Genomic DNA, 22,368 nt, shown 5'->3' on the forward strand with positions numbered 1-22,368 from the left:
CTCCACCAACCAGGGCTCCAGTCTCTTCTGATGTGAACTGTCAACCATCCATCACCCATTCTAATGGCGGGATGCGGTGTCACAGATAATTTAAACAGCTGTCAGAGCTGAGCAGCTCTTCAAAATTCCATCTGGCTTGTAAAACACACACATGCTCTCCACCCTGCCCCCTCTCAAGAAAGAACCAGGAGGAAGGATATGAAGTCAGGCAAACTGGGCTCCAGTCCCAGCTGTATGCCTCACAATACCCTCGGCTACAAGATGGATTCCCAAAATCCTTTTCACGTGGTGCAAGGGAGCATTCATTTTAAAAGCCATGTGAGAGTACCCAGCACAGCACTTGATGCATGAAAGAGACCCGGTGAATCACTAACCCTGCCTGTCCCCTCTCCTGTTAAGCCCCTCAACCTTTCCCAGCATGCCATTTCCAAAGTGTGGTTCCCTAAAGCAGAATTTCAAAGCAAAAGAGACAAAAATCCTATGCCAAACTCCAAAGGTGGGGATTTATAGAACGTCAAACATGAAACAGAGAGGTATTTTACACTTGCTTTCCAGATTACCTACAGCACACGCACCTTCCACAGCACAGGTGATGTAAACTAGAGGCTGTCCCCGAGCCCCAGCCACACCGCAGGTGCCACAGGAGTCTTCTTACTATGCCTGAGAAAGCTGGGGGCCTCCAGCCCACCAAGGGGTGAAGAACAAAGAGGGAGGGAGAAAAAGAGGGAGGAAACTCAGGACCTACAGCGTGTTGACACTTACCTGGATGGAGAACCTGGGCAGACAAGGACACTTACCTGGACAGGAGAAGCTCCCACCTGTCCTCTGAAGTGACTCTGGAATGACTCTAAGGTCTCTCCTGGAATTTTAAGATTTGATAGTTCAGGGGCTCCAAATGCTACAGTGTAAGATTTTAAGGTGGGGTGGGTAGATGGATGGATGTATTAAGTATTTCTGTAGTAGCAGCACAAATTGTCCTGTGGTTAATTCTATAAAATATCATCATATATTATAGAATCATGACTTAAAGGGGTTTAGTTGGTGGGTTTGCTTTGGCTTTTAACAACTCCACCCACCCACTCAGCACAGAGGTAGAAAAAAATAGAGGTTTTTTTTTTTTTTAACTATATTCAATCAAAAGCTCAAAAGGAGGGTAATTCAAAACATGCAAGGATTATTCTTTCTCTTACTACTCTGTGGACTCCTTTTTTTCTCCAAAAACTCTCATAGGAAAAAAAAAAAAAAAAAAAAAAAGGATGAGCAAGCAATGTGAAGAGGTATACAGTATAAAATGGAACAATGGAGGGAGAGGCAGTAGCAGGAATCAGGATCCCGTCATAAAAGGTTTGTAATAAACTGGCCAGAACAGAAGATACTCTGAATTTAAGCTCTACTCAAATGCTAAATTTTATTAACCACTCCTCTTTTTCTTTCTGTAAAGAAATTCAGCACAGTATCAGCTTTGATATATTTATAATACTTCTCTTGGAGAAAGTCCAGAGTCTACATTTGGTTTTAAAAGAAGGTTCTTCCTGCATAGAAGCTATCTCAAAAAGCCAAAACACACATTCAGAAAAGCTGAGCCTCTTGTTAACATTTTCCAAGCAGACAGTAGCTATACACCATTTGGTACCCACCAGAATCCCTCCAAAAGTATCAAAAGGCTGCCAACTTCTCTATGCATTTATAAGAATAATCCTGAAAAAGTGTTTGTTTGCAGAAGAATTCCATTTTTACTGCTATGCCCATCAAAAGTTTACTATCTCCCCAGGGAGAGTTCACTAGTTTTAGTGACTTGGACAAAGATTAAAATAGCTGTAATTAAATGGATTTCTGAGAGCCAGATAAGGTATAAAAACTGAAGACAATCCCCAAGGGATGAAAATTATGTTTAGTACGTTTAAATTATATACCAGTCAGAAGGTCACTGTCAGACACACCTCTGAAAAGACAGATCAATATGAGTAAAGGAAGTATGCACTGAGACAAGCCATTTCACGGTTCAGTAGAGAGAGTGGCTGCAGTAACTGTGTTGTTCAAAACAAATACTTCATACCCAATTACCTTAATATAAGAAAAATCTGAGAAGCCGTACAATCTCTATTCAGTTCATTTGAATAAATGGAGATACTCAGGAAAACAGCAGCCTGAGGTCAAGTGCAAGGCAGAGAGCTTCTAATTCAAAATATCAAGCACAGCCTAAATGGTTACCTGTCCCAAAGTTTCCTAACTAATGTCAATTCCAGAGCAGCGTCTTTACCCCTTAAAATGACAATTACATCTTGCAAATTGAGTGGCTACCTAACATATCTAAGGAATCATTTTTTGACATCAGTCTGTGTCATGGAGTGCTCACTCAACATTAATAAGGCCTGAAAAGAATTGTTTTTTTTTTAAACCTACTTTCCAGACTTAAGAAAAGGAGCAGCCTATAGATTTATGTATATACACAGCAATAGCTCCCGGGACCACCCCCCCACCCCAAGCACCTCACCTCTGGGGAAACCAACCAGAATAAAACTAGAAACCTGTGATTCAGAGGGTAGATCTGTAGATGGTCATTCCACAAGTATACACCATAGGCTGATACAAACTGTAGGTGTTATTACCACATATATTCGCAGTTGCTAAGCATGAGTATTGGTGCCTGGGTAAAGCAGAGGGTAGGTAAAGCAGCGGTGATTTCCACATAGTTAAGAACAAGCAAACATCAGCGAGGGTCCACTAGCTGCTGGGGAGCCTCAGTTACTGCATCCACTACAGGAGTGAGGTGAACCCCCAGGGACCTCAGCTAGGCCCATAGCTCCCCATCAGCCCCTCACCATCCACCTGGCACCTAAAACCCACCCTCAGAGCTGTGGTCTTCTATTCAATTCAATCCTGCCAAGCTTTTTCAGAAAATATTTTGCTCCTTTCTATCTACCTTCCCCCCTAATTTTAAAAGTCATTATTGAGGGGCACCTGGGTAGCTCAGTGGTTGAGCATCTGCCTTCGGCTCAGGTCGTGATCCCGGGGTCGATATCCCGGGGTTCCACATTGGGCTCCCAGTAGGGAGCCTGCTTCTCCCTCTGCCTATGTCTTTGCCTTTCTCTGTGTATCTCTCATGAACCTTTAAAAAATAAAATAAAAATCATTCGTGAAGAAAAGGCATAAAAGTGTCAGGAAGGCCCGACAGAGACATACATATTTTAGAAAAGCTCCCAAAGTGATTAAGAACCCTGGGGGCAGGCCAGGTGGCTCAGAGGTTTAGCACTGCCTTCAGCCCAGGACGTGATCCTGGAGACCCCGAATCAAGTCCCACATCGGGCTCCCAGCATGGAGCCTGCTTCTCCCTCTGCCTGTGCCTTTCTCTCTCTCTCTCTCTCTCTCTCTCTCTCATGAATAAATTTAAAAAAATAAAATGTTAAAAAAACCCTTTCCCTTGGGATGCCTAGTTGGCTCAGTGGTTGCTTATCTGCCTTCAGCTCAGGGCGTGATCCTGGAGACCCAGGATTGAGTCCCAAATCGGACTCCCTGCATGGAGCCTGCTTCTCCCTCTGCCTATGTCTCTGCCTCTTTCTCTGTCTCTCATGAATGGATAAACAAAATCTTAAAAAAAAAAAAAAAAAAAAAAAGACCCTTTCCCTAGACTGAGAACTATTGCTCTAGTTAAGGTTCCAACATGTTTTGTGAATAGTTCAGAGATATTCCAATCTACCTTTCTATAGCATTAATTTACATACATATACACATATATGTGTATATATGCACATATATACACATATGTACAGATATACACATAACCCTACATAAATATATATTCATATATAACGCTATATACATCTGTATACATATGAGACATATTTTGCCTTATAACTTAATATACCCATATATGATGATTATTTTTATATGTCAACTTAAAGAATGTTCTTGGCATGAGATTAGCATTTAAATTCATGAACCCTGAATAAAACAGGTTGCCCTTCATGTCCGTAGGTCTCATCCAACCCTCTGCTGAAGGCCTGAACACAACTTTTAAGAAGACCAGCCTGAAAAATAGAAGAAGGAAAACTTCCAAATTCATTCTAGGAGGCCAGCATTACCCTGTTACCAAAACCAGATAAAGACACCACAAAGAGAGAGAGAGAGAGAGAGAGAGAGAGACCTACAGGCCAATATCTCTGATGAACAGAGATGCAAAAATATTCAACAAAATACTAGCAAAACAAATCCAATAATACATTTAAAAAATCATTTACCGCAATCAAGTGGGATTTGTTTCCTGGTTGCAAGGGTGGTTCAATATTGGCAAAACAATGTCATACACCACATCAATAAGAGAAAGGATAAGAACCACATGATCATTTCAATAGATGCAGAAAAAGCATTTGACAAAGTACAACATCCATTCATGATAAAAATCCTCAACAGGGGCATCTGGGTGGCTCAGCCAGTTAAACATCTGCCTTCAGCTCAGTCATCATCTCAGGATCTTGGGATCAAGCCCTCCATCAGGCTCCTTGCTCAGCGGGAAGTCTGCTTCTCTCTCTCCCTCTCCCCCTTCTTCCCCCACTTGGGGTCTGTCTCTGTCTCTCTCTCTCAAATACATAAAATTTTTTAAAAATAGCTGTACTTATCAAAACAGTATGGTACTGGCACAAAAACAGACACAAAGATCAATGGAATAGAACAGAAAACCCAGAAATAAACCCACAATTACATGGTCAATTAATCTTTGACAAAGAAAGAAAGAATATCCGATGAGAAAAAGAATGTCTCCTTGAGAAATGGTATTGGGAAAACTGGACAGAAACATGGGTGATTTTCTTACCCTGCACACAAAAATAAATTCAAAATGGGTTAAAGACCTAAATGTAAGACCTGAAACCATAAAAATCCTAGAAAAGAGCACAGACAGTAATTGCTTTGATACAGTAATTGCTTTGATACTGGCCATAGCAACTTTTTTCTAGACAGGTCCCGTGAGGCAAGGGATACAAAAGCAAAAATAAACTGTTGGGACCACATCAAAATAAAAAGCTTCTGTATAGCAAAGGAAAGCTTCTGCAAAACTAGAAGGCAACTATGGAATGAGAGAAGATATTTGCAAATGATGTATTCAATAAAGGGTTAGTAGCCAAAATATATAAAGAACTTATAAAACTCCACACCCGAAAAAATACAATTTAAAAATGGACAGAAGACATGAATAGACTTTTCTCCAGAGACATATAGACACATGAAAAGATGTTCATCATCACTTATCAAGGAAATGCAAATTAAAACCACAATGAGATAACACTTCACACCTTTCAGGGCTAAAATTAATACAAGAAACAACAGTTGTTAGTGAGGATGTGGAGAAAAAAAGAACCCTCTTGCAAACTGGCGCAGCCACTCTGGAGAACAGTATGGAAATTCCCCAAAAAGTTAAAAACAGAACTACCCTATGATCCAGCAATCACACTGGGTATTTACCCAAAAAATCCAAAAATACTAATTAAAGGGATACATGCACCCCTATGTTTATTGCAGCATTATTACAACAGCCAAGGTATGAAAGCAGCCCAAGTGTCCATCAACTGAATGGATAAAGAAGATGTGGTAAAGATACCACGGAATATTATTCAGCCATAAAAAAGAATGAAATCTTGTCATTTGCAATGACATAGATGAAGTGAGAAAGTATCATGCTATGAGAAATAAATCAGAGAAAGACAAATACCATATGATTTCACTCATATGTAGAATTTAAGAAACAAAATAAATGAGCAAAGGGGGGATAAAAAGAGAAAAACCAAGAAACAGACTTCTAACTAGAGAGAACACACTGATAGTTTACAAAAGGAGGTGGGTGGGGAATGGGGGAAATAGGTGATAGGGATTAGGGAGGGCACTTGTGATGAGAACCCAGTGACTAAAATAAAAACTGCAAAAAAAAAATTTTTTTAAGGGCCTGCCTAAACAAGACTTTATCAGACTTCACCAGCACCATCGGCTCTCCTGGGTCTCCAGGCTATCTGCCCACACTACAGATTTTGTATCTACCAGTCTCCAAGATCATGTGAGCCACTTCCTTATAATAAAACTCTTAATACAGTAGCATTATTAACAATAACCAAATCATGGAAAGAGCCCAAACGTCCATCAACTGATGAATGGATGAAGAAGATGTGGTACATGGGGCATCTGGGTAGCTAGGTGGGTTAAGTGTCTGCCTTCGGCTCAGGTCGTGATCCAGGGACCTAGGATCCAGCCCCAAGTTGGGCTCTCTGCTCAACAGGGAGCTTGCTTCTCCCTCTCCCTCTTCCTGCTGCTCTGCCTACTTGTGTGCTCTCTCTGTGTGTCAAATATTTTTTTAAAAAGGATGTGATACATATATACAACGAAATATTAGTCATCAAAGAATGAAATCTTGCCATTAGTAATAACTTGGATGGAGCTAGAGTATTATGCTAAGTGAAAAAGTCAATCAGAGAATGACATATTTCACTCACATGTGGAATTTAAGAAACTAAACAGATGAACACAGGGAAAGAGAAGGAAAAAGGAGAGGGAAGCAAACCATAAGAGACTTCACAACAGAGAACAAACTTAAGGGTTGACAGAGGCAGGTGGGCTGGGGATGGGCTAGATGGGTGATGGGTATGAAGGAGGGCACTTGTGATGAGCACTGGATATTATATGGAAGTGATGAATCACTGAGTTCCATTTCTGAAACCAATATTACGCTGTATACTGACTAAAATTTAAGTAAAAATTTGAAAAAAAATTATAAAAATCTACAGAAAATAAAACTCTTCTTGTGTGGCTATATGTATCCTAATATATCCTACAGAATCCTAATATACTATATACAATACCACACATGCACACATATATGCATATACACACATGTATATATTTAAACTAAAAAATTTCAAGAAATAGGGGGATCCCTGGGTGGCGCAGCGGTTTGGCGCCTGCCTTTGGCCCAGGGCGCGATCCTGGAGACCCGGGATCGAATTCCACATCGGGCTCCCGGTGCATGGAGCCTGCTTCTCCCTCTGCCTGTGTCTCTGCCTCTCTCTCTCTCTCTCTGTGACTATCATAAATAAAAATTTAAAAAAATAATAATAAAAATAAAAATAAATAAAAAATAAAAAATTTCAAGAAATAATTATCCTTACTGCATGCAATACACTTAGATACTTTCTATTCCATATTATGCTTTGTTATTCTAACTCATGTGTCTTAACATGGATACTGGTCAAAAAAGAAAAGTCAGAAAGCCATCGGAATAAAAAAAAAAAAGTCTATCCCTAGAATTCAAAAAAAAATTTTTTAAAAAACCTGACCCACCAAACTGATGTCACTTGCCATAACAGCTTGAAAAAGGCTGTATATTGTACAGTGTTCTATACCTGAATGTCTACATGTAATACATATTTATGGATACTTATTTTGTAGATCTTTTCTTATAATGACAGTAGGATAAGGAAAAAGTGAAAATAAGAGTTTCCAAAAGCCCAAAACAGAATCATTGAGAACCAAAATCTAGTTTAAACTAAGTCACCATTTACCTTAAGGCTGATCTTAGGGTTTCCATAAAGTGAACGACAAAAGGAATCAAGAACTGTAGGCAAACATCCTCTTTGGACATTTGTGACTTATGAGATCTTTTATTCCTTTTACTGAAACATTAGTACTGCCACTCTCCCTTCTCATCTATTTTCCAGCAAAGATTCCAGTCAAGATTAGGAAATTCAATTTCAGGCTTGACCATCAGACTTACAAGAACAGGTTAAGTTATATGAATTCAATTACATATACTGGCTAAATACAAAGGCAGGGAGGTGCATCCCTGTTACCCAAATCATCCCCACCCCCTTCCTTCTATTTCCTTTCTACATTTCTACTTGAAATGAGCTGTAAATCTTTTGTTACCATGAAAGTCTCAAACTCATTTACTTCCTACCTATTTACATCTCCCACACACAGTTTCTTATATTAAAAAGCATAGATCCTATTCTTCCAACTTTTTAGGTAGCAGTCTACAGCATCAAGAGCATACAGCATGAAAGAGAAAGGTACCAGTGCTTGGGGCCTTAGAAATTCTCTTCCATGGGATTCATGACTACATTCAGCTCTATAGAGGGGCCCCAAGGACTTTCCCCATCCCATCTCAGGGAAGTAGGAAAGCCAAAAGGACACATGAATCCTTTTGTCCTCTGCTCCTGCTGTAACTCACATAATGCCAGTTTATGTCTTTTGTGTTTTGGAGATTCACAAAACATGTAGTTTGGGACAAAAGAGTTCTCTGATTTCAAAGGTGTGAAAACTATTAATATTGACATTTCACAAATAGGAAACAGAAACTTGGAGAAGGGGGATGCTGTCTATGGATCTACGACCCCATTCAGTGCAACCAGCACTGGATCTCTAGAGCAGCAGTCCTCCAAATGTTCTCAGGATCAACAGAAGCAGCAGCTCTTGAAAACTTCTTAGAAATGAAAATCCTAAGACCAGATTCTAACTGGAAACAGTGGTGGGGTAGAGGGCACCCAACCATTTGTGTTTTAACAGATGCTCCAGGTGATTCGGATGCCCTGAAGTTTAAGAGCCTCTGTTCTGGAGCAAAGCCCATTCTTTCTATTATTCTCTTCCTCTTACTATTCTAATCCCACATCTTTACAAGAAGCACACATGAAGCAACCGCTCCCAAAATATTGAACCTAAATTGCAGAGTCACCCACTGAAAAGGTAAAGACATCACAAGGAGGTATTCAAATACAACTACCACGCCCACCATGAATTTTTTTCTTTTGTCACAGTGAGAACATCCACATCCTAAAGAGTCAGAAAAAAGTTTCAGAGTTTTCAACTCAAGGACTCCTTCAAGAGGGCAGGATTCACAAATATGTCAGAAATTAAACCTTAAAAGGGCTGCGCAATGCTAAGAAATGAAAACCAGGATCATAGTACCTAGATTGTCAGTGACCAATAATACCTAAGAATAGCACCAAAAAGACAGAACATGGGAAGATTATTAAACTATGAGACAGCTCCTTCTAGAAAAACCTAGTTCAGGTACCTAAATAAAAAAGTAGAAACACAACAATTTCTCATCCCCAGCCTAAACTGATTAATTCCACCAGGCCTCACAGTTTGTAAGGTTCAAGGTAGAAATCTGTCATCTACACAGGTGAATTTGCTGACTTGCAAAATAAACACACAAGAGGCACCATACAGACTAACTGTCGTGAGCCACAGGTCAATTTCATTTTAACAGATTTCAAGAGTGCCAAATGGGAAATTATAACATGAAGCCTGAACACCTAAAATTAAGAAACACTGTAAGAATCATACTATTCAAACCCTTAATCATTTTTTCCTTTATGAAATAAAATCTTTCAAACTAGTTCCTATCAAGCACTCAGTAGGTGAACTTTCATCCTGAAAAGTAAATACAGTGTACACCAAAGTGGAGAGGCTTCCGGGAGGGGTGACAAGAGGGAGAAGCCTTTAGCTAATTTCCTGAATTGACTAATGTGAATAGTATAATTGGCTCACAAAGAACATTGATATTGCCATAGACTCTGCTCATTTATTCACTTTAGATTAATTAGTATAAAGGGATCCATCACAATAATGAAGATTTGAGAGGTAAAGCCCTCCTCATCTCTTAGCAACGTTCCCCTACCTGCCACCCCACACAAACTCCTACTGTTTGCGTATCTGCCAAAACCCTACAAAATACCTCAACAGCAAAGACGCAACACTTGGAAACCAGACTTCAGACCACAATAATTAGTACAGGTTGATAGAATTTAAAATATCAGTTGTTGCTTTTTAAAACAATTAACAAAAATATCACAGCTATTTGTAAACATAAAGGCAAGACAAAGCCATGTATCTTCCTACTCAAAGGGGTGGACTAGAGGTGCTCAGCTGGGAGAGCATGCAACTGTTAATCTCAAGGTTGCGAGGTTTTTGTTTTGTTTTGTTTTTGTTTTTTAAAGATTTTGCTTATTTATTAGAGAGACAGAGAGAGAGAGAGAGAGAGAGAGAGAGAGAGCACAAGCAGGATAGCAGCAGAAGGAGAGGGAGAAGCAGGCTCCCTAATGAGCAGGGAGCCCGATGCAGGGCTCAATCCCAGGACCCAGAGATCATGACCCAAGCTGAAGGCAGACACTTAACCAACTGAGCCACCTAGTCACCTCAGGTTGTGAGTTCAAATCCCATGTTGGGTATAGCGATTACTTACAAAAATAAAATCTTTTTTAAAAAAGGGGTGGGGGTGAACTAGATTGCTTTGTAAAATTCCTTTCGGCCCAAATAATGTATGTAGTACCCTCAAATCCCCTACTCACAAATTATTAGGAAAAAGTCTATTTCTCTTTGTGCAGATCACACAATCTGCTTTAACCAACATAATAAGCTCCAGGTGTAGGCCATTCCATGTAAAGTTGTACGTTCCTTTGGACAGCCTCTAAAGTACACAAGCTAAGAAGTTATTACTGCTTTTGCTAATTCTAAAAAGTCACAGGTTTCGTTTCCATTCCCATAGAAAATCTAAAACATTTCCTAGTTCTTTGATGCAGTCCTCATAACAGGTCCTCCTAATTGTTAAGCAGAGGGGGAAAAAAAAAGTCTAAAATAAAGAATCCTGGGGTGGAAGCCTAGCTCTGTTTGCCATCAACCTCTTATGATAGAGGATTAAAGCAAGTCATTTAATTTCCCTCAAACATCAAGCTTCCCATCTGAGAAATGAGTTGAATTATAAGATTTCTAAAGGTTATTCTGTTCTAAAATGCTTACTGAGGAGTGCCTAGGAGGCTCAGTCAGTTAAGCATCCGACTCTTGATTTTGGCTCAGGTCATGATCTCAGAGATGTGGGATCAAGTCCTGCATCCATGTTGGGCGTGAAGCCTGCTTAGGATCTCTTCTCTCCTTCTGTCCTTGCCCTCACCTCTCCCACTCCCCCTCTCTAAAAACAAACAAATAAATAAAATGTTGATACATGACAACTATTAAATACCACACTATTTGTGATTTGAGGCATTTTTAATGTGTATGTGAATACAAATCCTGTATCACTATTTTTAAAAGTGTGTAGTATCTTCTACACACAAAAATATAAATGTACTGAAATTATTCAAGAATTTCTAATGCATTCCAAAAAATGTTTAAAATTTTTCTTTTGGACAACACAAAAATTCTGAGGTGATATTTAACGTTGACAATAAAATGGGTATGTGTCCATCCAATGTCAGAACTACCCATTTATTGATCTGCTGAAAATTCCAAGTGTTGGCTGCCAAAGGTGTATACACCATTTGAGATTTAGTCAATTTTCTAACTAATGAGATTTATCAAGCCATCAAAATTTAGTTTCTGTGACAGACAGCTTTTCAGAAAATGCCATATTGCAATGACATTTTCAACACATACTGAGGCTCCAGCGATGTCAACCGTCCTTCTGGATTCAATTTCCTCACACATTTAGACTTAATGGCCAAGGTGGAACTTATTACAGACGGATTTCGTGACATCCTCCAATTTTTAGACAGGTAATTTTAAAATTCCTATTACATGGAAACCATTTTGAAATAGAACTAAGCAAAATACTGTTTAGGAAATGATCTTCACTGAGGAGATAGAGATGCTTTGTCACCCATAGTTATTACAAAATAGATGTTCCTAAATACACTAAAATGTTCTCTTCTAATTTTCCCTATTAACATACTTATAATTAACATATTCAACAAATCTTTTCTTTAAAGACCAAAGGTTTATTAAGACCTTTTTTTTTTTTTTTAGAGAGAGAGCATGCACGTGAGGAGAGCAGGGGGGAGAGGGAGTCCTAGGCGGACCCCACAATGAGCATGGGCTGGAATGGGGCTCAACCTCAGGACCAGGAGATCACCACCCAAGAGTCCCACACTCAATTGCCTGAGCCACCCAGGAGCTCCCATCCCAAATGTTTCTTAAAAAAAAAAAAAAAAAAAAAGTGCCCGTCAAACCACAAATCACAGATCAATTAGAAAATAAGGAAAAATATTACATTTCTAAGTGGATAACTTCCAAGGCTCTTGCCTGTCTCTAGCAAATTAACACCGCTAGGTCCTCCCAATCCTAGACAAGACATGTCGGACAGGCACTGCGCAGGCGGAAGGACACAAGAATGTGTGCTTGAATTTTCCTGCACACACCCACCTCCTCACCAGGCTGAGTGTCCTACAAGGGCAAATGTCAACCAACGGGCAGAGTTTCTCAAACTACAGCCACCAGCAACACCTGATGTGCCTGATAAAATGCATCCCAGATCTCCAGAATCATCTTCTCATAGTAAGTTCCTGGAATCTGCCCTTTCATCGACAGTGAAAGTTAATTTTCACTTCAAAACTGACAGGCAAATTCAAGTTCAAGAACCACCATCGCTGGCCTCAGTTTCTCCACCTGTAAGAGAAGGCAACAAGACCTGATCACTACCTAAGCCCTCTTCTGACTGGTCGTCTTCACAACTCATCCTGTTAAGGCTCAGCAATGCCATCACTTTATCACATTTTCATTGTAGCTCCACCTGGGACCCACTGTGGCTCCTCTGTCCTATGCACCCCCACTCCCACCCCATGGCCATGGCACCGGTGTTTATACATATTCTACACCTGCCCTGCTCTCCAGAACTCCACCTTCCCCACCCCCACTAAGGCACTGATCCTACCTCAGGTTCTTCCCCAGCCCTTCCTCTAGTTCAACAGCAAATCCTCTACACCCAGTTCCAGAGGACCTGATATCCATATTCTCCATGACCCCCAAGACCACAGATAATCACCTCCCAACAATGTCTAATTACTCATTCTGGATTTGCCAAGGCCAAACACACTCCTGGCCCTGCCATCCTTACCAGCATTGGGCGATGGCTCCCAGACCTCCAATAATATTCAGACGCCAGTTAGCATAATAGCAGAGAACAAAAATGCTACTTCTAAATTCTCATAACATTTTTTTCTTCTGTTTTCTTATATTCCAATACTGCCTAGAATCATTGAGTTTTATAGCTGAAAAGGCATTTAGTCCAATGTGATTTCCCTGGCCACCAAAGTTGCAAATTAAGAAATGGAAACTCAGGGAGGAGGTCATGTTTTGCTCAAGATCCCACACCTATTTTTGGCAAAACTACCCAAAACCTAGGCTCTTAAATCTCTCCAAAACCCACAGCTCTAGTCTTTGGTCAATATGGTATGCTGACTGCCTGGGCAATTACCAAGAACAATTCAATCCAATCACATACCAGCAGCTTCCAAATAGTTCATCCTTTGTTGCCCATCAGAAAGGAGAAAAATGAAGGTTCGAATAAAAGTCATCTGGGGCCCAAAGCATCACAAATAGCAGATGATCACTTCTAAATAGATAATAAGGAATCCAACCGAGAGAGGGGAAGGACACAGACACACAAACAATCTCAATTTGGGCGTTACAGCCATTCAGCAGATCACCCCTAAGAGCCGCGTGTAGAGGATAGAGTATACTTTTCAAGAAAAAATAAGGGGATAGGAAAGTACCAGGGAGGGACGCCTGTGTGGCTCAGCGGTTGAGCGTCTGTCTTTGACTCAGGGCATGATCCGGGGGTCCTGGGATTGAATCCCACATGGGGCTCCTACAGACAGCCTGCTTCTCCCTTTGCCTGTGTCTCTGCCCCTCTCTGTCTCTCATGAATAAATAAAATCTTTTAAAATAAAAAATTAAATTAAAAAAAAAAAAAGGAAAGTACCAGGGAGAGCTTCAGGAGGAGGACATCTGAGATAAGCTGAGAGGGCTGAGTGCTCTCCAGAAGAAACAACAAAACTCTCATGCAAGAGAAAATGAAAAGAAGCAAGCCACTAACAGAGCTGGATGTGTATATGACAAGTGGATCCAGTCAGAGGTGATTCTGATTTCAAGTCTTACGTAAAATGAAGTTATTTGCCCACATGACATGCAGTGTGTTTCTCAACAAGATGTTCAGCAGACGGCTGTGAAGGGAGAGTTATTACAGAGAACTATGGTTTCACAGAGTCATTTTTCTAGAGGGAAAATTCAAAAATGGAACAGTTAAATGCAAAAATATTTCAGTTTTGGATTTGGCAAACATTCATCAAGGTTTCATGTCTACATACAGTAATTATTAATCCCAGACGTTTCAAATGCCACCAACACAAATGATAACTTAATTCATTTTAATGTATTCCAGATGTGCTCTTCCTCAGCCTCTGTTCCTAAGTGCAAAGGCCTTCTTTTGAAAGTACAAAAATATCCATTTTAAACCAGCTTCATGGTTATCCAGAGTGGTAAGGGCAAATATGACTATTATCCTATCAACTACCAGTCTAGTGTGAAGCCTGAAGAGGCAAACTGATGAGAAGGACCCAATGCCTCAGCTACCAGAAGACATTAGATGAACCACTGGAACACAATTTGACCTTCTTCCTGAGAAATTTCAGGCCCTCCTATATATAGGGAAGTTGTCAACTGAATAAAAGGTATATTCCAGACCAAAACCTAGATCTAGTAAGACCAGTATAATGACATTGCTACCACCCCACATGTAGGAAAGACAGCAAAATTTTTTATCACTTTTTTATTAATAAAGTTCACTTGAAGAGTCAAATACCTGGCAAAGGGTCACTCAACCTTATAATCACATTATCCAATATCACCTTTAAAAATTGTTTTTAAACAATTTTTCAGCAAACACTTCACATACTATCAGCCACCACTTCAGAGTGTCCATTAACTACCACACTAAATCCAGAAGAGGTAGAGAAAGAATAAGCACAGGGCTCCCTGTGTGATGGAGAAATCACCAACAACTAAATATCACACAATGCATGCAACGACTGATATAGACCACATGCTCACAAAGTGCCTAGAAACCCAAGAGAGGCTGACCCTCCTCAGAAGGAAGGCCCGGCAGAGTCGCAACGATGAAGGCAACAGGGAGTTCGCCGAACAGGGAAGAACCATCAAAGGGAATGGTGTGCAAAGAAATGGAAAAACAAAGGAGTGGGGCCCATACTTTGCCACACCACCCTGCGGCTCCATCCTTCTGAACATCCTTACTTTACACAGTTTGAGAAAGCCACATTGCACATACAGGGAGGAGGGGACTTCCAAAACTCTTCCATTGTGGCAGGCAAGGTTCTAAGTACATTATGTAAATTAATTCATCAGTTTCTCAATTCTCAAAACAATCTTCCTTGAGGAATACACTGCTGTCCCCCTCCTTTTAAAGATGGAAATCCAGAGGCATAGAAACTTCTTTACCATATAAAAACCACTTTGGAAACCGATGGTCATCAGAAGGGAGGTGGGGGGTGGGTGGATGAAATAGATGGAGGGCATTAAAAATACTCTCATCTTGACAAGCACCGAGTACCACATAGCTTCCCCCACACACACACCTCACAGAATTCTTGAAGCATTTTATCATACACCTGAAACTAGCAACACTGTATGTTTAACTATACCAGAATTTAAAAAATTTTTAAAAACCACTTTGAGGGATGCCTGGGTGGCTCAATGGTTGAATGTCTGCCTTTGGCTCAGATCCTGATCCACAGGTCCTGGGATCCTGTCCTTCACTGGGCTCCCCACAGGGAGCCTGCTTCTCCCTCTGCCTGTGTCTCTGCCTGTCTCTCAGGAATAAATAAATACAATCTTTAAAAAAAAAAAAACAAAAACACTGAGTTTTAAACTAACAACACACTGCGTGAAAACCCATCAGTATATTTTAAAGACAATGGGAATCTGTACCTTTTACCAGTTTAAGGGAAGATTTGCAAGCTTATTCACTATGTCACTTTCCAAACCACTAATGACAAGAGAACCTTCAAAATTCCAGTTTTGCCTCTTGTTCCCGATGCAAAGGCATCAGTAATGGGAACTCCTGAATAGCTACATCCAAGAGACACAGTCAGAAATCTAACCATGAATTTAAAAGAAACCTCGTAACCCAACACCATGAAAACACAATGAAAGCTGCAGTCCAGATTCTGTTACTCAATCTACAAACCTCATAAATGGAAACAAAGCAGACCAACTTCCAGCTGGAAGGAATGCCTGGAGAGGAGCGGGCCGGATCCCACGGCAGGCGGAATCCAAGACAGGAAACACACCACACGCCCCTGGAAGGGGAACCTCCTGGGGCCACCAGCCTGTATCTACTGGCCCTGGTCTGTGGGCAGGCTTCAGATTGGGAGCTTCTGGCTCTTTCTTAAAATTCTGAACCCAGCCATGAAAATAAAAGCTTTCAAATTCTAGGTTGTTAGGAAGATCCTTGATTCACCTACAATTACAGACATGCCAAGTGTTGACAGGATGAAAGGGAAACAGGCAGAGGTGGGTCAGCTGTGTGACTGCATTACTGGGTGAAGTTGGGTGAAGGGCCCCCACATGTTCCCAATCTTCTTCAATGTCGCTGAGATCAGTGAACACCCTCAACTGGACGCGATCCTCCCTGCCCACCACACTGTCACTCACCAAGCCCATTTCACTATCTAGCTCAAGGAAACCCTGTCAGTCCCTAGCCCTCTACACCACTGCCTTTCAGCATCTGCCCTATGACAACTGCTCCTCTTTCCCCCAGCCCAGGCTTCCTACATCCACCCACCACAAACCTACCAGGGGCATGGTTTAAAATGCAAATCTCCTCTGCCAAAAAGGTGACTTGCTCAAGTGATCTGCTCTTCTGTCACAATGTCTCTTGCCTTTCCTCTCTGCTGGAAGTTCTCTTACTTCAAAGTTTTAAGGTACTTAATACAACCTAAGAGTTCACTAAATGTCTAGTCCATCTTGAAGAGCAGTGTCGGCTTCAGTTCCTTCCTCATTCTGCAAAAGCCTCAGTGCTCTCTTCAGAGGAATTAATGGGACCAGGTGGACACAGAGCCTAGCACAGTGCCTGGTAGGCACTTCCTGCCACAGATTCCCTCCTCTTGTTACTATTCAGTGTTCCAAAGTGTGCAAAGAGTACTTTCACATGTCAGCTCATTCGACCCTTCTAATAATTCTGACACTTAGGAGGTTACATGAAGAAACTAGGGCTGGTGATGTGTAAGGCTTGCAGAACCAAGGCTAGTTTTTGGCAAGACCTACTGATTCCAAGTCCTGATGCCTTGTCAGGAGTTCTGGCATTGTTTGTTTATAGAAAAGAATTCCTACCCAGCTCTTCCATGAGATTTATCCAACAAAAAGTGTTATTTTATTGCACTTGTGGCCAAACGGCACCATAATAGACTCAAAGGACTTTGGTTTGTGCTATCTCAAATAATTCCTTTAAGTAAACTATCAACTGGCTCATTCATTCACGCCTTCATGTAGCAAAAATTTATCATATGGCAATTGGACACCAGGCACTGTGTTTGGTGCTGGAAATCTTCCCTTTCCCTGAGAAATTATACAAGATTTTCCAACTGAAGCCAACAATGGAATGTACAGACTGCCAGTACCTGAAAAGGTATCTGAATAAACAATGAGTTAAGAGCCAGAAAATATGAATGCTCTTCCTGGCTATGCTCCTACATAAGCTCTGTGACCTTGGACAAGGCCCTGGTACTAGAGTTCCTCCTCTATAAAAAATGGGAAAACTGGCCCATGTTATCTTTAAAGTTATTCTGTGCTATGAATTCTAGAGATTTCAGGATTCCACACAATCGGGAAGTTCTCTTGACACTGACGAGTATATTTTATACCACAATCTTACAAAATTTTATTTTTCAGATGACTTAAGTTCTTACACGAAATGACACTTCAATTGAACTTATTAAACGTTAATATAAGCAAAGCTCTTTAATGGCCTTACTTTCAAGATTCTTGTACCCTTCTCAGCAAATCATGATCAGACATAAACCTTAGTGCCTTAAAAAGCAGCTTAGGAGGTCCACTACATGTTGGCACACATATCTGATGCCCACCTATAAATTCATACTCCCAGATTCTTCCCTGTAATCAAGTAGAAGACATCTAAGAATCACCCTGAACAGCCAGACATAAGATACAGCAAACTGAAGCACATTCCTATATGCTGACTTATCTGAGAAATCTTCCCCCAAACACTTGCTTCAGAATTTTCTAGAGTCACATAGAAGTGATCCTTTCTTTTCTCACTCACTCCGGGAACCTTAACTGAGCTCCTGCTCTGTCAGCCTCTGTGATGGATGCTGAGTAGAGCAACAGAATGAAGCAGGGCCATCACTAGCCCACACTGTGTTTTGGGGTGAATTACAAAAGATGCCCTGTTCCACTAGAGATGGGATTTGGTAAGCGGGGTGCAAACTGGATCTCTGCCTCTACTTGCCCACCAGAGAGGATAACCTTGGGCAGTGAACATGCACAACTGTACAAGGTAGCATAGCTAGATGTGTTTTTAAAAAATCATGCTCTAGTAGAGGCACTGCCTACTGTAAGAAAAAGAGCTTAAATGCCTAAAGATAAGGGGGAAGAAAAGGCTCCTGGAGAAGGTATTTGACTGACACATGAAGGATGTGTGGGTAAACAGCAGATGGGAATCAGTATAAAAAGAGTGTAAGCGCAATGTTCATTCATTCCAGATAGTGATCTAGAAATGACAACTTGGAAGTAGTATGATGTGTTTGGCAGTGTGTAGTGCATGTGTGTAAGGAGAGGGCGGGGAACTCGGGGAACAGTCCCTGGACAAGAATGAAAAGGCAGGCAGGAGCCAGATTATGAAGCACCTTATATGGCATGACATGTTAAGGTGTGGAAACTGATTCTGATATCACTAGGGGCTTGTTTTGCCACTGAAAATAAACTCTACCTCAAGAATACTTTGCCATATTGTCTTTGCATTTGCCAATCACAAAAAGCTCTGATACCCTAAAGCAACAAGTCTTATCCTATAAGCCAAGCAGGCAAAATCCAATGGAAGAGGCACCAAGTTTTTTTTGACACTTCATTTTTAGAATATTAAAAACCTTCAAGAATACCAGGAAAGGGGCCACCTGGGTAGCTCAGTGGTTTAGCATCTGCCTTGGGCTCAGGGTATGATCCTGGAGTCCTGGAATCGAGTCCCACATCCGCCTCCCTTCATAGAGCCTGCTTCTCCTTCTGCCTGTGTCTCTGCCTCTCTCTTGCTCTCTCTCATGAATAAATAAATAAAATCTTAAAAAAAATACCAGGAATGATCTTTAAATATGTATATACACAAGTTCTATTGGTTATGCTCAAATTATAAGCCTAGTAATTGACACCTTTTATTCAGAGCCTAGGTCTGAAATATGTATAGCATATGGTCTGCACCTGTAAGAAACTTGTTAAGACTTATTTTAAAAACTTCTAGGGACGCCCCAGCTTAAACCACTGGAGAGGGAATTGGTGATAGCCAGGTGTTATCCATTAAAATAATTTTGTCAGCAGCATTTGTGAAACAGGAGGTAGAATGGGTGAACGATCATAAGATGGGAACCCAAGACCTTCACCACCTAGAAATAAACGTCTTATCAGGGCCCAAGGCTGCCTGGAAGATTTCAGGGGAAGCCAGGCTGCCTGTTACAGGGTCGGGGCGGAGGCAACGCAGAAAAACCTCCCCAGGCACAGAACCAGCTTCAGAGCCAAGCAGCCTCCTCGCTCTCCCTCTCCCCAATTAAAGTCACCCCCATTTTGCTAGTTTAAAAAGTAAGAAGGGGCCGACGCTCATCCATATTAAGTTTCACCGTTTCTTAAAGATAGACTCCCCGGGGCAATCTTACTCCGTACCTCCACGGCGGCTGTCCGCAGTCAATCGTGGGAAGAAAGGGCTCTTTTCTTCCTTAACTGGTTTTGGTGAATATGATCCATTTGGGACACAATGTGTCGGCTTTCCCAGAAACTTGGCACCTCGCCCCCCCCCCCCAATCCCCAGGAGCAGGGCCCGTCGGGGCGCTCGGCGGGGTAGGGCGGGCGCGGAGGAGCTGGTGCCCCCCCCAGCCCCCGGCTCTCCCCGACGCCCCCTACCCCCTCCCCAGGAGCAGGGCCCGTGGGGCGCTCGGCGGGGCGCGGAGGGCGCGGAGGGGCTGGTGCCCCCCCCAGCCCCCGGCTCTCCCCGACGCCCCCCTACCCCCTCCCCAGGAGCAGGGCCCGTGGGGCGCTCGGCGGGGCGCGGAGGGGCTGGTGCCCCCCCCCCGCTCTCCCCGACGCCCCCTCCCCGGCCCGCAGGCCCCAGCGCCGGGGGTCCCGCGCCTCTGCAAGCTGAGCCTCCGCGGGCCGCGACCTGCTCCCCGGCCCCTCCCGGGCTCCGCCGCGCGCCCCCACGACGGCTCGGCCCCGGCCCGGAGCCCTGCGCGCCCGCGGCGCCCGGTGGAGGAGAGCGGTGCCCGCGCTGCCGCCGTCCGCGGGGTCCGCGTCCCGCTCCCGCTCCCGTCCCCGACCCCGAGCCCCCCCCCCAGCTCCCTCCCGGGGTAGAGGGGCCGGCGCGGGGAAACAAAGCGGAGGGGAGGCGGGACGGCGGGACGGGCCCCGCAGAGGAGGGGGCCGCCGGGAGCGGCGACGGGGCAGGGGCCGGGGCCGGGGCAGGGGCAGGGACCCGAGCGCACCCTCCCGCCGCCGCCGCCCGCGCCCCTTACCTCGGCTCCAGCGCCCGCGCCCGCCGGCCTCGCGGCTGCTCCCGCCCCGCCCGCTGCGCCCCCGGCCGGGGCCCCGCGGGCAGGCCGGCGGCGCGGGGCACGAGAGGTCGCCGCGTCCCTCGGTCCTCCCCGCGGCCGCGGCGGCCCTGGCCCTGCGCGCAGCGCCTGTGGCGGTGAGAGGGGCCGCGCCTCCTCCCGGGCGCTCGGCCCGCCTCCCTCCCTCCCTCCCTCCCCGCCCAGCCCAGCCCAGCCCAGCCCAGCCCTCCCCTCCGCCCCGGCCCCTCCCCGGCCCGCGCCGAGCCCGAGCCCCCGCCGCCCGGCCCCGACCGTCGCCTCGCGGGCTGGCTCCGGGACGCGCCAACCGAGCGCAGCCGGCCCTGCCCTGCCCTGCCCTGCCCGGCCCTGCCCGGCCCGAGCCTTCCCCGGGGAGCTGAGCCCGGCGAGGGCGGCCCTGGGTACCCCCGGGGACAGCAGCGGGACGAGCCCCGAGCCCCCAGCCCCGCTGAGGGAGGCAGGCGACGCCCGAGTGGAGACCGGAGGGCGCACGAGCATCCGGACCTCGGAGTTGGAGACGCTGCGGGCTTGAGGAGAGAATCCCGAGGGACCCGAGGGACCCGAGGGACCCGAGGCCGGGGTGCGCGGGGCGGCGGGCCCGGGGGAGGACACGGAAGGGGCGCGGGGGTCCAGCTGGGGACCCCGAGGAGCAGGCGCCCGGACGGGACAAGCCTGGAGGACCTCAGGGGAAGCGGCTGTGGGATTGAACGGGGAAGGAGAGAGCAGGCTTTACGCACGCGGGCTCCCAGTGAGGGAAGGAGGGAAGCAGTCACCCTCGCCCCCCGCAGTCCGAGGAGCATCATCCCGAGTCCTCCGCTCCCAGTTCTCCTTGGGACCCACCTGCCCAGCATCCATGTCTCTGCCACTCATTGGCTGGGAAGTGTGGCCGTGGACACAGACCCGGAGATGAATTTCAGAGTACAAAAGCCAGGGCCTTTCTTTGGCCAATTAAGCTCCAAGGCAGCGGCAGGGAGATTCTCACAGCTGCCCACAATCTAGAAGGCAAACTGAATCAACTCTCCCACGCACAGATACAAATTTTTAAATGAAGCCCCAAGGGTTCGCTGGGATCAGATGGGCCTGGCTCTCCATCTTCCCCGGATACAGGCTCTGCTCGCTGAACTGGTAACTGACCCCTTCCCACCTCCCTAGGCTCTCCCTGGCCCTGTCGCCACACCTGCACAGGTGGCTCTACTTAGGAAAACGCCTCCTGCCTCCACTCATCCTTCAATACTCAATTCAACCATCACCTCCTCTGAGGAGCTTTTCCCACTTAGCACATGACTTATTTCTGACCTACCACAATGGGGTCTTCTTTTTTTTTTTAAGTATAGTTTCCCCCTTCTTTTTTTTTTTTAATGTTTATTTATTTATGATAGTCACAGAGAGAGAGAGAGAGAGAGGCAGAGACACAGGCAGAGGGAGAAGCAGGCTCCATGCACCGGGAGCCCGATGTGGGATTCGATCCCGGGTCTCCAGGATCGCGCCCTGGGCCAAAGGCAAGCGCCAAACCACTGCGCCACCCAGGGATCCCTAGTTTCCCCCTTCTGATATTGCCATTTTTCCACACTATTTTATAAAATTTATTTTTTTCCCAATTATACAAGTAATATGTTCATTGCACGAACTTGGAAAAATACACACAACCCAAATACCTCCAACTTGCCCAGGCTTCTAGGGACGGCTTTTTGAAGCCAATTAACCAGAGTCTGAGCCCCCATTTCATGTGTTTCAGTAGGTGTCCAGTCAGGAGGGA

The 22,368-nt window shown here is 44.3% G+C and overlaps 1 protein-coding gene across 1 annotated transcript in view; it reads right to left on the bottom strand.

Moving 5' to 3' along the window:
• Nucleotides 1-20,691, bottom strand: part of TIAM2 (TIAM Rac1 associated GEF 2) — a 219,048-nt gene extending 198,357 nt beyond the window's left edge. Inside the window, exon 1 of the mRNA XM_072767283.1 lies at nt 20,559-20,691. The gene's annotated coding sequence lies outside the window, so the exon portion shown is untranslated. The remainder of the gene's footprint in view (nt 1-20,558) is intronic.
• Nucleotides 20,692-22,368: the final 1,677 nt, after the last annotated feature.

The sequence above is a fragment of the Vulpes vulpes genome, chromosome 1, assembly GCF_048418805.1.
Source record: "Vulpes vulpes isolate BD-2025 chromosome 1, VulVul3, whole genome shotgun sequence".
Classification (NCBI taxonomy): domain Eukaryota; kingdom Metazoa; phylum Chordata; class Mammalia; order Carnivora; family Canidae; genus Vulpes; species Vulpes vulpes.